Source organism: Salmo trutta, chromosome 16, assembly GCF_901001165.1.
Source record: "Salmo trutta chromosome 16, fSalTru1.1, whole genome shotgun sequence".
In the NCBI taxonomy this organism is placed as follows: Eukaryota; Metazoa; Chordata; class Actinopteri; order Salmoniformes; family Salmonidae; genus Salmo; species Salmo trutta.
Genome location: NC_042972.1, coordinates 30,951,456 through 30,968,704, shown reverse-complemented (window position 1 = coordinate 30,968,704; position 17,249 = coordinate 30,951,456). Strand labels below are relative to the sequence as shown.

Sequence of the window (17,249 nt, the reverse complement as noted above, 5' to 3'; positions counted from 1 at the left end):
CCAACACCTCTCATCACCCCGAGAACAGCATCCCCAAAGTGAAGCATGGTGGTGGCAGCATCATGCTGTGGGGATGTTTTTCATCAGCAGGGACTGGTAAGAATTGAAGGAATGATGGATGGCGCTAAATACAGGGAAATTCTTGAGGGAAACCTGTTTCACTCTTCCAGAGATTTGAGACTGAGATGGAGGTTCACCTTCCAGCAGGACAATGACCCTAAGCCTACTGCTAAAGCAACACTCAAATGGTTTAAGGGGAAACATTTAAATGTCTTGGAATGGCCTAGTCAAAGCCCAGACCTCAATCCAATTGAGAATCAGTGGAACCCATCCAACTTGAAGGAGCTGGAGCAGTTTTGCCTGGAGCAGATGTGAGACTTGCCGCTGTAGTTGCTGCAAAAGGTGGCTCTACAACTTATTGACTTGGGGGGGGGGGGGATAGTTATGCACACTTGTGTTTTCTGGTTTCTTATCTTATTTCTTGTTTGTTTCACAAAAAATATTTTGCATCTTCAAAGTAGTCGGCATGTTGTGTAAATCAAATGATACAAACCCCCAAAAAATCTATTTTAATTCCAGGTTGTAAGGAAACAAAATAGGAAAAATGCCAAGGGGGGGTGAATACTTTCGCAAGCCACTGTATGGTCTGAGAAGGACAATATTGGCAGTTCACTGTATTAGGCCTACTGCACAAACCTCATTCCTACAGAACTGTTTTTATTAGGTTAACGTTACATTTTTTAAGTCATGTTTAAAAAGAAATCTGAGCGTAGATCTCTGCTTGCTTTTTGACTGTGAAAGTGATCTTGACTCAGGAAAGGTTGGTGACCACTGGATTAAGATGAACAACCATTATATGAAGGAATTGTATGCATTTAGTTGTGAATGATTTGTAATTTTATCTACCTACATACATATCATGACAATTGAGATGCTACCTACTTGCTTTGGTTACAATATTTTCTGAATACTCTTATGATGACTTTTCACGTAACGTAGTGACCAGAAAAATCCAGAGCAGGTATTGTACACTAGGGTATCTAAAGCAATATCTGCATTATTCATTTTGACATGAATAACAGCCTAACAAGGTCATTTTGCTTTTGCCCTCGATTTGAAATGGGTTTTACACCTGGGAAAAGCAAGGCTTAAATGGAGTGTTGTAGACTAATCCATAGAACGGTAAGCGGGGCTTTAGGTGAAAGTCAGTTCAGACTCAAAGTCATCAAGGGCTAGGATTTACAATGCAACTATGAGATAGAAACAGTCTAAAAGTTTAGATGAGATGGAAACAGTCTAAAACAGTATTTGTATTCATCTGTAAGACTTATGTAACAGTTTAAGCATATAGCCAATCAATAGAAAATATTTGAAGTCTTCACCTTTCAGATGATCTGTTCTGTTACTTTGTCCTAGGTCTTTCCGGTGTAGAAACTTGTTCAACTACTCTGGTCTGTCATGTGTACCAATATAATCTTTACTTTTTTACTTGAATCAGGGATATACTGAGTTCTTCCCTTATTTTAGGTATAACAACTTCCTTTATAGCATGATAATCCTATGATATAGACATTGGGCTCACTCCATTTGCTGTTGTCACATGTTATTCTGTTGGGTCTCTCGTCTTGGGCTTTGAGTGATGGAGATAATGTACAATGCCATGGGTGTTTTTTTCTGTCTGCAATAAAAGATCATATGCAATTTTCTTTTTTTCTGTATCTATACAGACAATCAATACTGTATGCATGTTATGTGGTAAACTCCTGTAGTATTCAGACAGTGAAATTATATTCTTCTATCCCTATTGCTCACGCAACAGCTCTGAAAACTCATCCTCTGTGTCATGGTTCCACCTGTCACCAGAGGGCGGCAGAGAGACCACCCTAGAGACAGTTATGACACTCAGGTGTGTTCCATTACTCATTATGATTTTCACTTTAAAAGAGGTGTGTTTTCGATTTCTCTTTGCAGAAGCTTGAATTGCTTACCGTGTGTGTTTGTTTCCTGAGTGAGTTTGAGACTTAGTGGTTGTTGTTTTTTTCAAGTGTACTGTGATCCTGCAGCTACCGTTTCTTAGTAAAGTATTATGTTTATCCTTAACCACTGATTCCTTGTCTGGTCTCTTCTCTGCACCTGGGTCCAACCTCACCATGTCAGACTTTGTGGCTTTTTCATTGATGAAAGTCTCTATCATTGTCTCTTTTCTGAAGAAGACCTTGCCTCACATAAGTAGGGAGGGGTATTATATGAGGAAATTACAGATGGACCCAAAGCACCTATTAACTTAACACTTTCTTTTATACAATCAGCTTTCATGACCATTCACACTTTTGTGTAATTTCTTGGAGGCCTGTATTGACTACCATTTCCTCTTTTTTTTTTTTAAAGGAGGCTCAGAGATAGGCTTGGTGAATAGATTTCAAAAGACTGAATAAAAGAGGGAGTATGAATAAATGGCATCTCTAATGGTATGATATAACCGCGATATAACTTGCACCGCCATGCAACCCCTTTGTGAAGGAACAATTTGTCTCAGCAATCTCTTGAAGGAATAGATGTTTAGGACAGAGGAGGAAATCAATATGCACAATGTGTGTGTGAAGAGCAGTACTCATATGTACGTAAAATCATGGTCTGAAGGCGTTCATTGTTTTAGCTATTATCCCAGTGCCTCTGTTCATAGCTATATTGGGAAGTCTACATTCACAGCTCCACATGGTCAGTGCTTCTCAGGTCATTCTCTGTCTGAGGGAAGAGGCAGCAAAGTGCTACACGTCAGCACATCAGGAATTGGCCAGACCTAAGGTCACTATGGGGAAATTCTTGGCCCTTTAGCCTTTATGATATGTAGAGTAAGCCTTCTGTATTGAGTGGGATTTCAACTTAACAATTAAATTGCTGAAGTTTATTAGCTGTTAAATCTTAAAACTCTTTTCCACTCTAATGATTATATGAAATTGGAACATTCACTTTAACGTTAGTCTATAGGACCCTCTGAGTCTGTGGTGAGGGACTAATGTTATGGAAGTTTACTGCTAGTTATATCGACTTTGTGTGGAGAGCTTTTACACAGCCATAAATAAATACTGTTGTTCATTTCTTTAAAACACAATCTGATGCAGACATTCTTGGCCTATCATCACTATTGATTGTCTCATTAACAGAGAATCAGTTGTCACATTCCAGCCAAGTGTTCAAGATTGAAGTTGAAATTGGACGTCTATCCATGTCTTGAGAACATTGGGAAATGTTTTCAAAACCAGCCACTAGGGCTAACAGTGAGCACTACCATCAAGTAGGCTTTAGTAAACCCATGACTCCAGATCAGAAGTTTGTGTTAAATCTCAGTTGTGGACACATTTTTTGGGTGAGGGGGGTTAAACCTATCCCAACCTTAACCCTTGACTCTAGAGAAGGTTGTGTGTTTGATCCCAGTTGTGGACACTGTTTTTTTGTCTTTCGTTTTAACCCTATCCCAAACCTTATCCCTTACCTTAACCATTCAGAATGAGTGCCTAAACTTAACCTGACGTTTGGAAAAATGGAAAGATACAGAGCAGCAACAAAAACACTTCAAAATTTGACTTTTGGAGCAACTTTGAAATTTGACGTTTGGAGAATGTGGTTGAACTTCTAATTCTGCAGTGAGAGCTTGTTGCACATTCAGCTACTATTGTATCATTAGGCTAACCTATGCATTCAATCAGGGTGTGTCCAACAGTATATCCATCACGGGCGGATGCCAGATGGGTTGGACCATTTGTTTTTTTATACCAAAAAAACTCTAAGGTTACATGGCCGGCAGCCCATGGTCCTCTTAAGATATTTTTGTAAAGATTTTGGGGCAATTACTCTCTTATACTAATCTATAATGAGCCTTTGGCTGATCAGTGGGCAACTGCCAGACCCCTACCTTTTCTGATAGGCTGAGCTGAGATCACACTCACATTCAAAGTCAAAAGCTGCATCAGCAAAAAAAAACGGAAAGGGTGCCTATAAACATAGAAAGAGAGCATTCTACATTGTTACCTCACTCAACTTTTTTTAGGCGGCTAAAACCATGATTTGGTCATATAACATATAACATGTCCATATGAAATTGCGGGAAAGGCACAGCTTTGGAAACTTCATCCCCTTGTCCCTGCCGAACAGAGGAGGGTCTCAGCTCTCTGTAGGTATCATTTGTATTTCTCAACTCTCATTATTGATCTCAATAGCAACTATTTTACAACAAAGATATTTGATATGGCTTTGAAATATGGAGCAGTGCACCGGCCATTGCGAGGACATAGGTCTCATGGGTAGTAGTAGTATCATGGCACAAGGCGAGACCTAAATGCAGACACAGGAGGCAGATGGTTGGAGTCTTACAATGTTTATTAATCCAAAGGGTTAGGCAAGAGAATGGTCGTGGACAGGCAAAAGGTCAGAACCAGATCGGAGTCCAGGAGGTACAGAGTGGCAGACAGGCTCGTGGTCAAGGCAGGCAGAATGGTCAGGCAGGCGGGTACAAAGTCCAGAAACAGGCAAAGGTCAAAACTGGGAGGACTAGAAAAAGGAGAATGCAAAAAGCAGGAGAACGGGAAAAAACGCTGGTTGACTTGGAAACACACAAGACGAACTGGCACAGAGAGACAGGAAACACAGGAATAAATACACTGGGGAAAATAAGCGACACCTGGAGGGGGTGGAGACAATCACAAGGACAGGTAAAACAGATCAGGGCGTGACAAGTAGCCTACAACTGCTAAGTGTTTTAGGACATTACATTTACTGTTGGATGAGTACATGGCTACTAGCATTGGGTATTATATTTAGAGTTAGCGATCTAGTTAATGTGTTTTGAGTTTCCACTTCTTTAGGTGTTGAACCCCAAATGAATGTGCCAATTATATTAGTTATTGCACATAAAGATGTATGACATTTATCTCTATTGAACAAAAAATAACATCTGGAAATTCTGGAGTCTATAGTCTTATTGTCAAACCAAAATTCATAATCACTGGACTAGGTTGCTGACTGCACATTAAAATATATTTAATCATGCATTCCTGCTTGGACGTGTTAGATGAAAAAACGTATTTCTTGAATACCTGAGTAGTCTATTTATTATAATTCTTAATAAAGCACTATGAATGACTTTATGATGATTTTGGTCCGACCAAGTCATGGGCTTGTGCCACCAACTGTAAAGGTTAGTGGCACCATTGACACCAGGGGAAAATGTTGGACAAAGAACAAGAAGCACAGAGTACAGCAGAGAAGATGCTGAGACAGACAGACATAGAACAAGAAGCACAGAGTACAGCAGAGAAGATGCTGAGACAGACAGACAGACAGACAGACAGACAGACAGAGACAGACAGACAACAAGAAGCACAGAGTACAGCAGAGAAGATACTGAGACAGACAGACAGAGAACAAGAAGCACAGAGTACAGCAGAGAAGATGCTGAGACAGACAGACACAGACAGAGAACAAGAAGCACAGAGTACAGCAGAGAAGATGCTGAGACAGACAGACACAGACAGAGAACAAGAAGCACAGAGTACAGCAGAGAAGATGCTGAGACAGACAGCAAAACCGGGAGTCAAACTAAATGGCTAGAGCAAAGCCGCAGTTATAGTGGTGAGATGTATCTCCAGTGGTGTTTTTACATATTGTATATGTTTTAAACATGAGCTGGTTATTAAAAATGAGGAGGACCATGTCTCGCCAGTAACTGCTACAGAAATGGTTGAGAAACACTGTTCTGTACTGCCAATGTTGTCAGCACTACTGCCTGTGTCTAGGTAGGGTCAGGCTGTATGTGTGGGGATGGGGTGTGTATGGCTGGTGGTCTGCCGGGGGGAGGGGGCTCCACACTGTCAAATCCCTTCATCCAGGACATGCACAGCATTTCTTCAACTGTGGTGTGCAATTCTGAAATCAACGATTTAATTCCATCCCAAGAAAATGTAATCATTAAGAAACCGTGCAGTGAATTCTCGATATCACACTCATCGCTTTTATATTACTGGGCTTTGTTTCAATCACTTCGCATTCCATCCTTTATGGGCCACATTTAGAACCATCCAGAGTCCAGTCCCGCTCCAATCACTTGGTGCATCAATGTGGATTTGCTTACACATGGATTGGCGCTTTAAACATGCATGTAATCACCACACATCTGAGACTCATTTAGAATATTTTGTTCAATTTCAGAGGTTAAATATGCCAGAGAGGCAGGCTAAAAGCCCTGACTAAGGGAGGGTTTACTATTATCATTATGTCATTTCGTGATGTCGGAGTGTGGGATATTTACTTTTTAAACTCAAATAGGTAGTCATCCCCTGATCTCTGGGCATCCACTTTGTGGTCTATAGGGATATGTGTGATGCTGTTTTCCAAGCAGTGGCGGGGTGACCGCTTTTTTATGTTTGTATCACAGACTGACCCTTTCGTCTTAGTCATTATCTGTCTGATGAATCGAATGAAAATGTAGCCTATACCACATTCAGATCTGTATTTTCAATTCGAAGAAGAATTGATCGATACTGTCATGGCTGACAGATATACAGAATGTCTGCTATATATAATCACAATTGTTTAATCTGCCACTCCACCAGTTATCCACAGTCAAGTTAGGAGAGTAGCTGCATAAGGTCTGCACTGCATTGACAACTGATTTAATTAATAGTGAAACCCACATAGATTAGCCTACATTTGAGAGCTTTGAGGTCATGGAGATATGGCCTTCCCTTTGTTGTCAATTATAATTCATATTATTCCAGTGGATGTATGAAGATGGGTGACGTCGCATACAAAACCAGTGATAGCCCCTCCCTGACTGTGTGAATGTGGTTTTTGGCAGAAGAGGGTTAGAGGTCACAACACATCATTTGGTGATTTTGCGAGTCCATATCCCGTGCGCGCAGGGTTACCACCTGGGAGCCACCTCGCGCTCTCCCTCGTCTCCACTCCCGTGTCAGAACTTGTGCGTGGACTGTAAATAGAAATCTATCGATGCAGCTAAGCAGTCTCCGAACAGCTGCTGTTATGAGTTTTGCTTGTTCGGTTGAACAAAATCAAGACGATTCACCTGAGCTTCTCCACATTTACATGCTCAGCGCATCCTAATCAACAGCTCTCGAAAACAGAATGCAAAAAGCTACTAGGATAACATAATCTGTCTTCTAACTATTCTTATTGTATTAATACTAGCCTAATATCACAATGCATTTGTAATATGCTATTATTAGGCTATGCATGATAACAGTTAGACCTAATCTAAACTTTTGAGAAAGACTACTACCCGTTTCTTATTGCGCCGATTTAAATTAATCAATAGCATCTGTATTGATTGTCAGGGTGGTCGTTCCTAACGTGCAGGCTTGATAGCCCACAGACACACCTATTCGGAGTCGCTATCATCAGGCGTTCGGTCTGTTGCCTTCTGTTGTGGCTGTCAATATGACAGTTCAGTTCACATGATAGCCTATGGACTCGTGTGACCGTTTTAAAAATGTAAAACTATGCATGGTGAAGGAATAATGAGTTGACTCGTTAAAATATCATGCACCCGTGATCAGATATGTTTCATTCCTCGACTCATCCTTTCTACCAGGCTTATTGATAACACTTGTCTAATTTGTTATCAAATAAGATCTGTTTGCACAGCTGAGTTATGAGGTGTGGACGTGCGGTTAGTAATCTGAAGGGACTCAAGTGAGTATAATGTTCAATTAGTACCAGAGGTGTGTAAAAAGGTGGGTAGACTTTTTAACCACGGAATAAAATCTCAAGGAATCCGCGCGCTCCTCCGAGTGTTTTTCAGCACCAAGGACAGTTACTCATGCGCGCCGCAGCTGCGAGGCGCGAAAACTTCATTCACTCTCATCCCTTGTCCTTCCTTCCTCCACCATCAGTATCCACGAATTGTTTAATCGGCACAAAAACACGATATTTATTGAAAGTATCACCAAGGATACGAAGTGTCTGACCTAATCTGTGTAACCTGTCGGATTTGGAATCGTTCAGAAGAGAGATTCATTGGACAGGTAAGAGCTTTTGGTTTTTGTGTAGCCTACATTTGTTCCCAGCAACAGCAGCATGCACTTTGTATGCACGATTACGACCATGCTTTCTTTGTAAGTCTATAGCATGGAACAAAGCTTTGTTATAGATAAAAAAGAGAGACTCCCATTCTGTTCCTTCTTTCGTTTGACACATCTCTCATAATTTGTAGAATTGTTGTTACAGAATTTGATTGACAAGTGGGGGAAAAAATGTGTGTGAATGCCATGACTATAGAATAGGGTTACTTGCTTGCCATAGTAAACAAATTAGATCATGCCACCATTCTAATCATCTTTACATTTGTATATCTTCCAGCAAATTTAGTAGACACAAGGGTCTCCTCATCATCATATATTTTACTGTATTTTCCATTATTCCACCTGTATGTTATTGTCATATATTGAGACTTTCAAAATCAAGTTTCCGTTTTCAATAGATCATAGAGTTGGTCAAATGATGTTTCCTTTATTGAGTCGCCTACAATATCCACACACCTTCCTTTAGTTTGCACATCTAAATGGATTCTGACTCCAGTGGTGACTTGTGCATGTTCAGAGAGTCCAGGTTATACCTTGCATTAACATGTGGTTAATCGTGTGGTAAATGTGGTGTGCAGCTGTCTGAAAATGTTGGCACTATCAGAATGTGGACACAATCCGGACACAGGGTTGTGGGAACAAGTAAAAGGGGGAGAAGCCTTATCAGAGTGGCATTGCATGTTGGTGTTTTTCTTGGAGCAAATGGTCTTGTAAAGCAATGAATGGTGTGCCCATGGCAGCACTCAGACCCAGCCACCAGAGAGGCTTAAGAGGAACATGCTCTTCTCTTTTCATCTGGAACTCCGTGCACAATCAGGAACGAGGTGGAGGAGGAGAATGAGGCGAGCCACTCGGTGCACCCACCTCTTTAGTCTTAATGGAATCCACCTCACCTGTATCAGCCCGGTGCAGAGTGGGTAGTGGCCCCTGGGGAGCGCTTCACAGCGTTGCACGACGGTATGGGGATGAAACCCTGCCAATCCCCCTGGGTGTGTCGGGGGCTGGGAGTCGATGTAGCACTGTGTATCAGAGTGTCTCAGAGCGTGGAGGAGCAGTGTTATTGCTGAGCACCAAGCATGTTAAAATCCTTGTTATCTGCCAAGAACACAAGCGTCTCCACCACTGGGTCGCCAGGCCATGGAGGCACCTAGATTGCTACTCATTAGTGTGTGGAGAAGGAGCTCACCTGTAGACCAGGATTAACCTGCAGGTCCATGGACCACTGGCTCCCAGGTGCCCAAACTAGCCTGTTCTCCTCTGACTCCTCCACCTCAACACATACTCACAAAGCCCTAACAGATTTTTTTTTTAAGAATGTATAAAATATGTGTGCTTTCTGGAGAATGTCCATAAGATTTGCCTATCGTTTTCAAAGGTGATTTTAGACTAAAGCCCCATAGACCGCAGGTCAGATGTCAGTGACCGTATTGAAATACTGTAAGTATGTGGATGTGGAAAATCTCTCACAAAGGACATACAGGTATTATAATGATAAGGACACTTTTTCTGTAGCCACAGCAATTGAAGGAGGCCTACAGTATGTCACCACCATTCACCAGATGCATTGAGCATAGTCTAATGCAGGCCTGGGAAATTATTTTCCATGGAGGGCCACATTAGAATATAATTTTGCCATCACGTGCCAGAATCATATTATAGGATTATACATCATGCGTATGATTGTGTTGACAGATGTATCTACTGTAAATCACGCCCAGATACAGTGAGGGAAAAAGTATTTGATCCCCTGCTGATTTTGTACGTTTGCCAACTGACAAAGAAATTATCAGTCTATAATTTTAATGGTAGGTTTATTTGAACAGTGAGAGACAGAATAACAACAAAAAAACATAAAAACGCATGTCAAAAATGTTGTAAAATGATTTGCATTTTAATGAGGGAAATAAGTATTTGACCCCTCTGCAAAACATGATTTAGTGCTTGGTGGCAAAACCCTTGTTGGCAATCACAGAGGTCAGACGTTTCTTGTAGTTGGCCACCAGGTTTGCACACATCTCAGGAGGGATTTTGTCCCACTCCTCTTTGCAGATCTTTCCCAAGTCATTAAGGTTTCGAAGCTGACATTTGGCAACTCAAACCTTCAGCTCCCTCCACAGATTTTCTATGGGATTAAGGTCTGGAGACTGGCTAGGCCATTCCAGGACCTTAATGTGCTTCTTCTTGAGCAACTCATTTGTTGCCTTGGCCGTGTGTTTTGAGTCAATGCGTTGCTGGAATACCCATCCACGACCCATTTTCAATGCCCTGGCTGAGGGAAGGAGGTTCTCACCCAAGATTTGACGGTACATGGCCCCGTCCATCGTCCCTTTGATGTGGTGAAGTTGTCCTGTCCCCTTAGCAGAAAAACACCCCCAAAGCATAATGTTTCCATCTCCATGTTTGACGGTGGGGATGGGGTTCTTGGGGTCATAGGCAGCATTCCTCCTCCAAACACGGCGAGTTGAGTTGATGCCAAAGAGCTCCATTTTGGTCTCATCTGACCACAACACTTTCACCCAGTTGTCCTCCGAATCATTGGCAAACTTCAGACGGGCATGTATATGTACTTTCTTGAGCAGGGGGACCTTGCGGACGCTGCAGGATTTCAGTCCTTCACGGCGTAGTGTGTTACCAATTGTTTTCTTGGTGACTATGGTCCCAGCTGCCTTGAGATCATTGACAAGATCCTCCTGTGTAGTTCTGGGCTGATTCCTCACCGTTCTCATGATCATTGCAACTCCACGAGGTGAGATCTTGCATGGAGCCCCAGGCCGAGGGAGATTGACAGTTCTTTTGTGTTTCTTCCATTTGCGAGTAATCGCACCAACTGTTGTCACCTTCTCACCAAGCTGCTTGGCGATGGTCTTGTAGCCCATTCCAGCCTTGTGTAGGTCTACAATCTTGTCCCTGACATCCTTGGAGAGCTCTTTGGTCTTGGCCATGGTGGAGAGTTTGGAATCTGATTAATTGATTGCTTCTGTGGACAGGTGTCTTTTATACAGGTAACAAGCTGAGATTAGGAGCACTCCCTTTAAGAGTGTGCTCCTAATCTCAGCTCGTTACCTGTATAAAAGACACCTGGGAGCCAGAAATCTTTCTGATTGAGAGGGGGTCAAATACTTATTTCCCTCATTAAAATGTAAATTAATTTATAACATTTGTGACATGCGTTTTTCTGGATTTTTTTGTTGTTATTCTGTCTCTCACTGTTCAAATAAACCTACCATTAAAATGATAGACTGATCATTTCTTTGTCGGTGGGCAAACGTACAAAATCAGAAGGGGTTCAAATACTTTTTTCCTTCACTGTATGCTACTTATTTTTCTTTTTTAACATGCACAGAAATAAACCACATCCATGTTCTCCTTTTGGTAGATATTTTCATTATTAAACATTCAATGAACTACACAGAGGGAAAAGTACACTGTGCATTCAGCACCACGGACAGAACACCACGGACACAAGAGAGAGAGCTCAACATTCCATTTAAACTTCTCAATCAGTGTGAGGAGTGAAGTCTCTGATGGACATTGACTAGAGCAGTGAAGTCAGGTATAGTTTCTGACGTCGCTATGCTCAGGGTTGCTGAGAGGTGAGTCAGTAAGAGATGATCTGTGCCTTGACTTGTTATATTTCATCACTGATAATGTCTGTTCACATACATAGGTTGACCCAAACAGTACAAACATCTTCTGAGCATGACTCCTAATCTTTGGAAAGTTTTGTTCATCGAAAGATGCATAGAACCTTGTCAGTGACATTGTTTTGAATAGTTCTCCAATCCCTGCATCAGACTGAAGATCGATAAGCTCAAATTGCAGGTCAGTGGGAATGTTATCCACATTGAAGGTGAAAGGAGAGGAAACCAACAGCATGTCATTTTCCAACACTTTGAAATCCTCAAAACGACGAGAACTCACCGTTCAAAGTACGCGGCAGCGATATATACTTCTCCCACTGGTCATCTGATAGGGAACAGAGTAGTAGTGTCAGAAGGTGGGTGAGATTGTTGGTTTTTACTTGGTGGGTCAGGAGGAGTAATTTTCCCTTGAAGGCTTTGACAAGACTGTACATCTGATGTGCAAAAAGGCCCTTCCCTTGTAGTTTGGAATTCAGTTCATTCATGAGGGCCATGAGCTCCACGGTGAAGGCAAAATCAGCCAACCATTCTTTATCTTGCAGCTGAGGGAAATCCACGTATTTTCCTTTTATTTGCAAAAACTCTGTAATCCCCGACTTCAGGTCCCACGCCCTTTGAAGCACCTTCCCCAAACTCGGCCATCTCACGTTTGTGTGATAGGGGAGATCTGCATGACCCGACTCTGTCTCTTGCAACAGTGAGATAAACTGCCTGTGGTTTAAAGATTTTGCTCTTATGAAGTTTACCACTTTAGTGACTGTATCCACAACATGGCTCATTTTCAGAACACATTTACAGAGCACCTCCTGATGAATAATGCAATTCAGGAAAATTATTTTCTGATTTGGGTTCAGCTCAGCTACTTGATCTTGCATCCTTTTCAAAAAGCCAATGTTTTTTCCTGTCAAGTTTGGGCACCCATCTGTGGTCACACTGGATAACTTTTCAAAACTCAGTCCCAGCTTTGCCACACACTTATTAACCTCCTCCAATAAATATTGTGGTTGTGCTCTTCATTGACTGCACTGAAGCAAGCTCCTCTGTAATTTCAAAGTCTGGGGTTATGCCTCGTAAAAATATCAACAACTGCGCCGTGTCACGTGCATCACTGCTCTCCTCCAGGGCCAATGAGAAATCCTTTACCTTGTCTTTCAACTGTTGTTCCATATTCTCTGCGATGTCCTCAACACGCCATGTCACTGTTCGTCTTTACAGGGAAACATTTTCAAACAGCTCTTTCTTGTCAGGGCAAAGTATTGCTGCAGAGTCAATTAAACATTCTTTAATGAATTTGCCCTCAGCGAATGGCTTGCTATGTTTAGCAATTTTGTGGGACAGTACATATCGAATTGTATTGGTCACATACACGTGATTAGCAGATGCTATCGCGGGTGTAGCGAAATGCTTGTGCTTCTAGCTCCGAAAGTGCAGTAATATCTAACAAATTACACAACATATACCCAAAACACACAAATCTAAGTAGGAATGAATTAAGACTATATACATATGTATGAGCGATGTCAGAGCGGAACGGACTAAGATAGAGTATTATAGTATAGACAACAGTACATACAGTTGAAGTTGGAAGTTTACATACACTTAGGTTGGAGTCATTAAAACTCATTTTCAACCACTCCACACATTTTTTCTTAACAAACTATAGTTTTGGCAAGTCGGTTAGGACATCTACTTGCATGACACAAGTAATTTTTCCAACAATTGTTTACAGACAGATTATTTCACTTATAATTCACTGTATCACAATTCCAGTGGGTCAGAAGTTTACATACACTAAGTTGACTGTGCTTGGAAAATTCCAGAAAATGATGTCATGGCTTTAGAAGCTTCTGATAGACTAATTGACATCATTTGAGCCAATTGGAGGTGTACCTGTGGATGTATTTCAAAGCATACCTTCAAACTCAGTGCCTTTTTGCTTGACATGGGAAAATCAAAAGAAATCAGCCAAGACCTCAGAAAAGAATTGTAGACCTCCACAAGTCTGGTTCATCCTTGAGAGCAATTTCCAAATGCCTGAAGGTACCACATTCATCTGTACAAACAATAGTGCGCAAGTATAAAAACCATGGGGCCACGCAGCTGTCATACCGGTCAGGAAGGAGACACGTTCTGTCTCCTAGAGATAAACGTACTTTGGTGCGAAAAATGCAAATCAATCCCAGAACAACAGCAAAGGACCTTGTGAAGATGCTGGAGGAAACAGGTACAAAAGTACCTATATCCACAGTACAATCAGTCCTAAAATCGACATAACCTGAAAGGCCACTCAGCAAGGAAGAAGACACTGCTCCAAAGCCGCCATAAAAAAGCCAGACTACGGTTTGCAACTGCACATGGGGACAAAGATCGTACTTTTTGGAGAAATGTCCCCTGGTCTGATGAAACAAAAATAGAACTGTTTGGCCATAATGATCATCGTCCTGTTTGGAGGAAAAAGGGGGAGGCTTGCAAGCCGAAGAACACCATCCCAACTATGAAGCACAGGGGGGGGGGGGCAGCATCATATTGTGGGGGTGTTTTGCTGCAGGAGGGACTGGTGCACTTCACAAAATGGATGGCATCATGAGGATGGAAAATTATGTGGATATATTGAAGCAACATCTCAAGACATCAGTCAGGAAGTTAAAGCTTGGTCGCAAATGGGTCTTCCAAATGGACAATGACCCCCAAGCATATTTCCAAAGTTATGGCAAAATGGCTTAAGGACAACAAATTCACGGTATTGGAATGGCCATCACAAAGCCCTGACCTCAATCTTATCGAACATTTGTGGGTAGAACTGAAAAAGCGTGTGCGAGCAAGGAGGCCTACAAACCTGACTCAGTTACACCAGCTCTGTCAGGAGGAATGGGCCAAAATTCACCCAACTTATTGTGGGAATCTCGTTTGACCCAAGTTAAACAATTTAAAGGCAATGCTACCAAATACTAATTGAGTGTATGTAAACTTCTGACCCACTGGGAATGTGATGAAAGAAATAAAAGCTGAAATAAATCATTCTCTCTACCTTTATTCTGACATTTCACATTCTTAAAATAAAGTGGTGATCCTAACTGACCTAAGACAGGGAATTTTACTAGGATTAAATGTCAGGAATTGTGAAAAACTGAGTTTAAATGTATTTGGCTATAGTGTTTTTTTTAAACTTCCGACTTCAACTGTACATGCCCTTAAGGGTTTTTAGCCAAATTTCTTCGCCTCCTGAGGTTGAACAGGCACTGTTGCACCTTCACCACACTGTCTGTGTGGGTGGACCATTTCAGTTTCTCAGTGATGTGTACGCCGAAGAACTTGAAGCTTTCCACCTTCTCCACTGCGGTCCCGTCGATGTGGATAGGAGGGTGCTCCCTCTGCTGTTTCCTAAAGTCCACGATCGTTCTCCTTTCTTTTGTTGATGTTGAGTAAGAGGTTGTTTTCCAGGCACCACACTCCCAGAGCCCTCACCTCCTCCCTGTAGGCTGTCTCGTCATCGTTGGTAATCAAGCCTACTACTGTTGTATCATCTGCAAACTTGATGATTGAGTTGGAGGTGTGCTTGGCCACTCAGTCATGGGTGAACAGGGAATACAGGAGGGGGCTGAGCACACACCCTTGTCGGGCCCCAGTGTTGAGGATCAGCTAAGTGGAGGTGATGTTTCTTACCTTCACCACCTGGGGGCGGCCGTGATGAAGTCCATTACCCAGTTGCACAGGGCGGGGTTCAGGCCCAGGGCCTCAAGCTTAATGATGAGCTTGGAGGGTACTATGGTGTTAGTCAATAAAAAGCATTCTTACATAGGTATTCTTCTTGTCCAGATGGAATAGGGCAGTGTGCAGAGTGATGGCAATTGCATCGTCTGTCGATCTATTGGGGGCGGTAAGCAAATTGAAGTGGGTCTAGGGTGGCAGGTAAGGTATGATCCTTGACTAGTCTCTCAAAGCACTTCATGATGACAGAGGTGTGTGCTACGGGGAATAGTCATTAAGTTCAGTTACCTTTGCCTTCTTGGGTACAGGAACAATGGTGGCCATCTTGAAGCATATGTGGACAGCAGACTGGGATAGGGAGAGATTGAATATGCCCGTAAACACACCAGCCAGCTGGTCTGCGCATGCTCTGAGGATGCGGCTTGTGATGCCGTCTGGGCCGGCAGCCTTGCGAGGGTTAACACATTTAAATGTTTTACTCACGTCAGCCACGGAGGAGAGCCCACAGTCCTTGGTAGCGGGCCGCGTCAGTGGGACTGTGTTATCCTCAAAGCGTGCGAAGAATGTGTTTAGCCTGTCCGGAAGCAAGACGTCGGTCTCGGTGACGTGGCTGCTTTTCCTTTTGTAGTCCATGATTGTCTGTAGTCCCTGATAGCAATGCTCTTTTTGCACACAAAGCACACAGCTTTCCCCGATACCTCAATAAAGAAATATTTCGATGTCCGCTCTTGCTGGAACACCCTACATTCATTGTCTACTTTCCTTTTCTTTGAAATCTTCAAAAAAACTCATTGTTGCGCAATTTTAGCAAGCTACTATTTGTAACTGTGACGTGTGTGTCAGCCTGTCAGTCACTGTCTGTCCTCGTGCAGTTGTTATTTATACGTGCCTTCAAAATAAATGTCCCACAATCATTACACGAAGGCGAGTATTCATTGGGCTTTTAATTTGAATAACAAATACATTTTTCAAAACTTTACTATTGCAAATTATTTATGTGATCTGAGCATGATTCCTTGGGCCGTATTGAATCAGGTCGTGGGCCTTTGCCCAGGCCTGGTCTAATGTATGGCTGTACTATATGAAAATAATTTATGGAATCCAATCACCTTCAATATGAATGCACAAGGGTTCCTTTGCAGGTAGATCTGCCCTGTTTCATCCTATGAGCTGCTATAGAGAGGGAAACCAAAGTAACTAATTAAACCCAAATGTCTGATAAGATATCTCGGTGCCACCCAGATCTCTTATCAGTTTTATTAGTTGGCCGTCATCTGTGATTAAGCTGCAGGATGATGAATGGCTGCGGTCCTATCGAACAGGACAGCTTAATTACTTACACCTCCTTATGGCCTCTTTCTGATCTCTTTTTAATTCACACACATATGCACACACACAGACACACACACACATGCACACACACAATCTTGAGTCCATGTTTGATGTATGAGCTTTCATATTGTTTGACAAATTAGTTTAGAATTCTCTGAACTCCTACTAAACTAAATCTTTAGTTAATCAAAAATCACTTGCTGATTAAATAAGTGCCTGAACATCTCCTGCGACATTGTTTCCAGTGTGAGTTATGCTTCCAGGCACTTTTGCTCTTCCATAATAATGTGGCTAGGGTAGCATACAGCAGATGGTGTGTGTTTCCCTGGACATGATTAATAGAGAGGCCCGGGGGACAGTCAAGACCCCCGAGGTAGCTATGTAGGACCAGGGACAATGTGTGTTTGTCTGTTCAGCCATGCATCTGTCTCATTGAAAGTAATATTGGTTTATATTGTGAGAATCTGTAAAT

The 17,249-nt window shown here is 42.1% G+C and overlaps 1 protein-coding gene across 1 annotated transcript in view; it reads left to right on the top strand.

Annotated features, from left to right (window-relative positions):
* Positions 1-7,490: 7,490 nt before the first annotated feature.
* LOC115150530 (metabotropic glutamate receptor 2-like) overlaps positions 7,491-17,249 on the top strand; it is a 93,655-nt gene continuing 83,896 nt past the window's right edge. The window contains exon 1 of the mRNA XM_029693936.1: positions 7,491-8,039. The gene's annotated coding sequence lies outside the window, so the exon portion shown is untranslated. The remainder of the gene's footprint in view (positions 8,040-17,249) is intronic.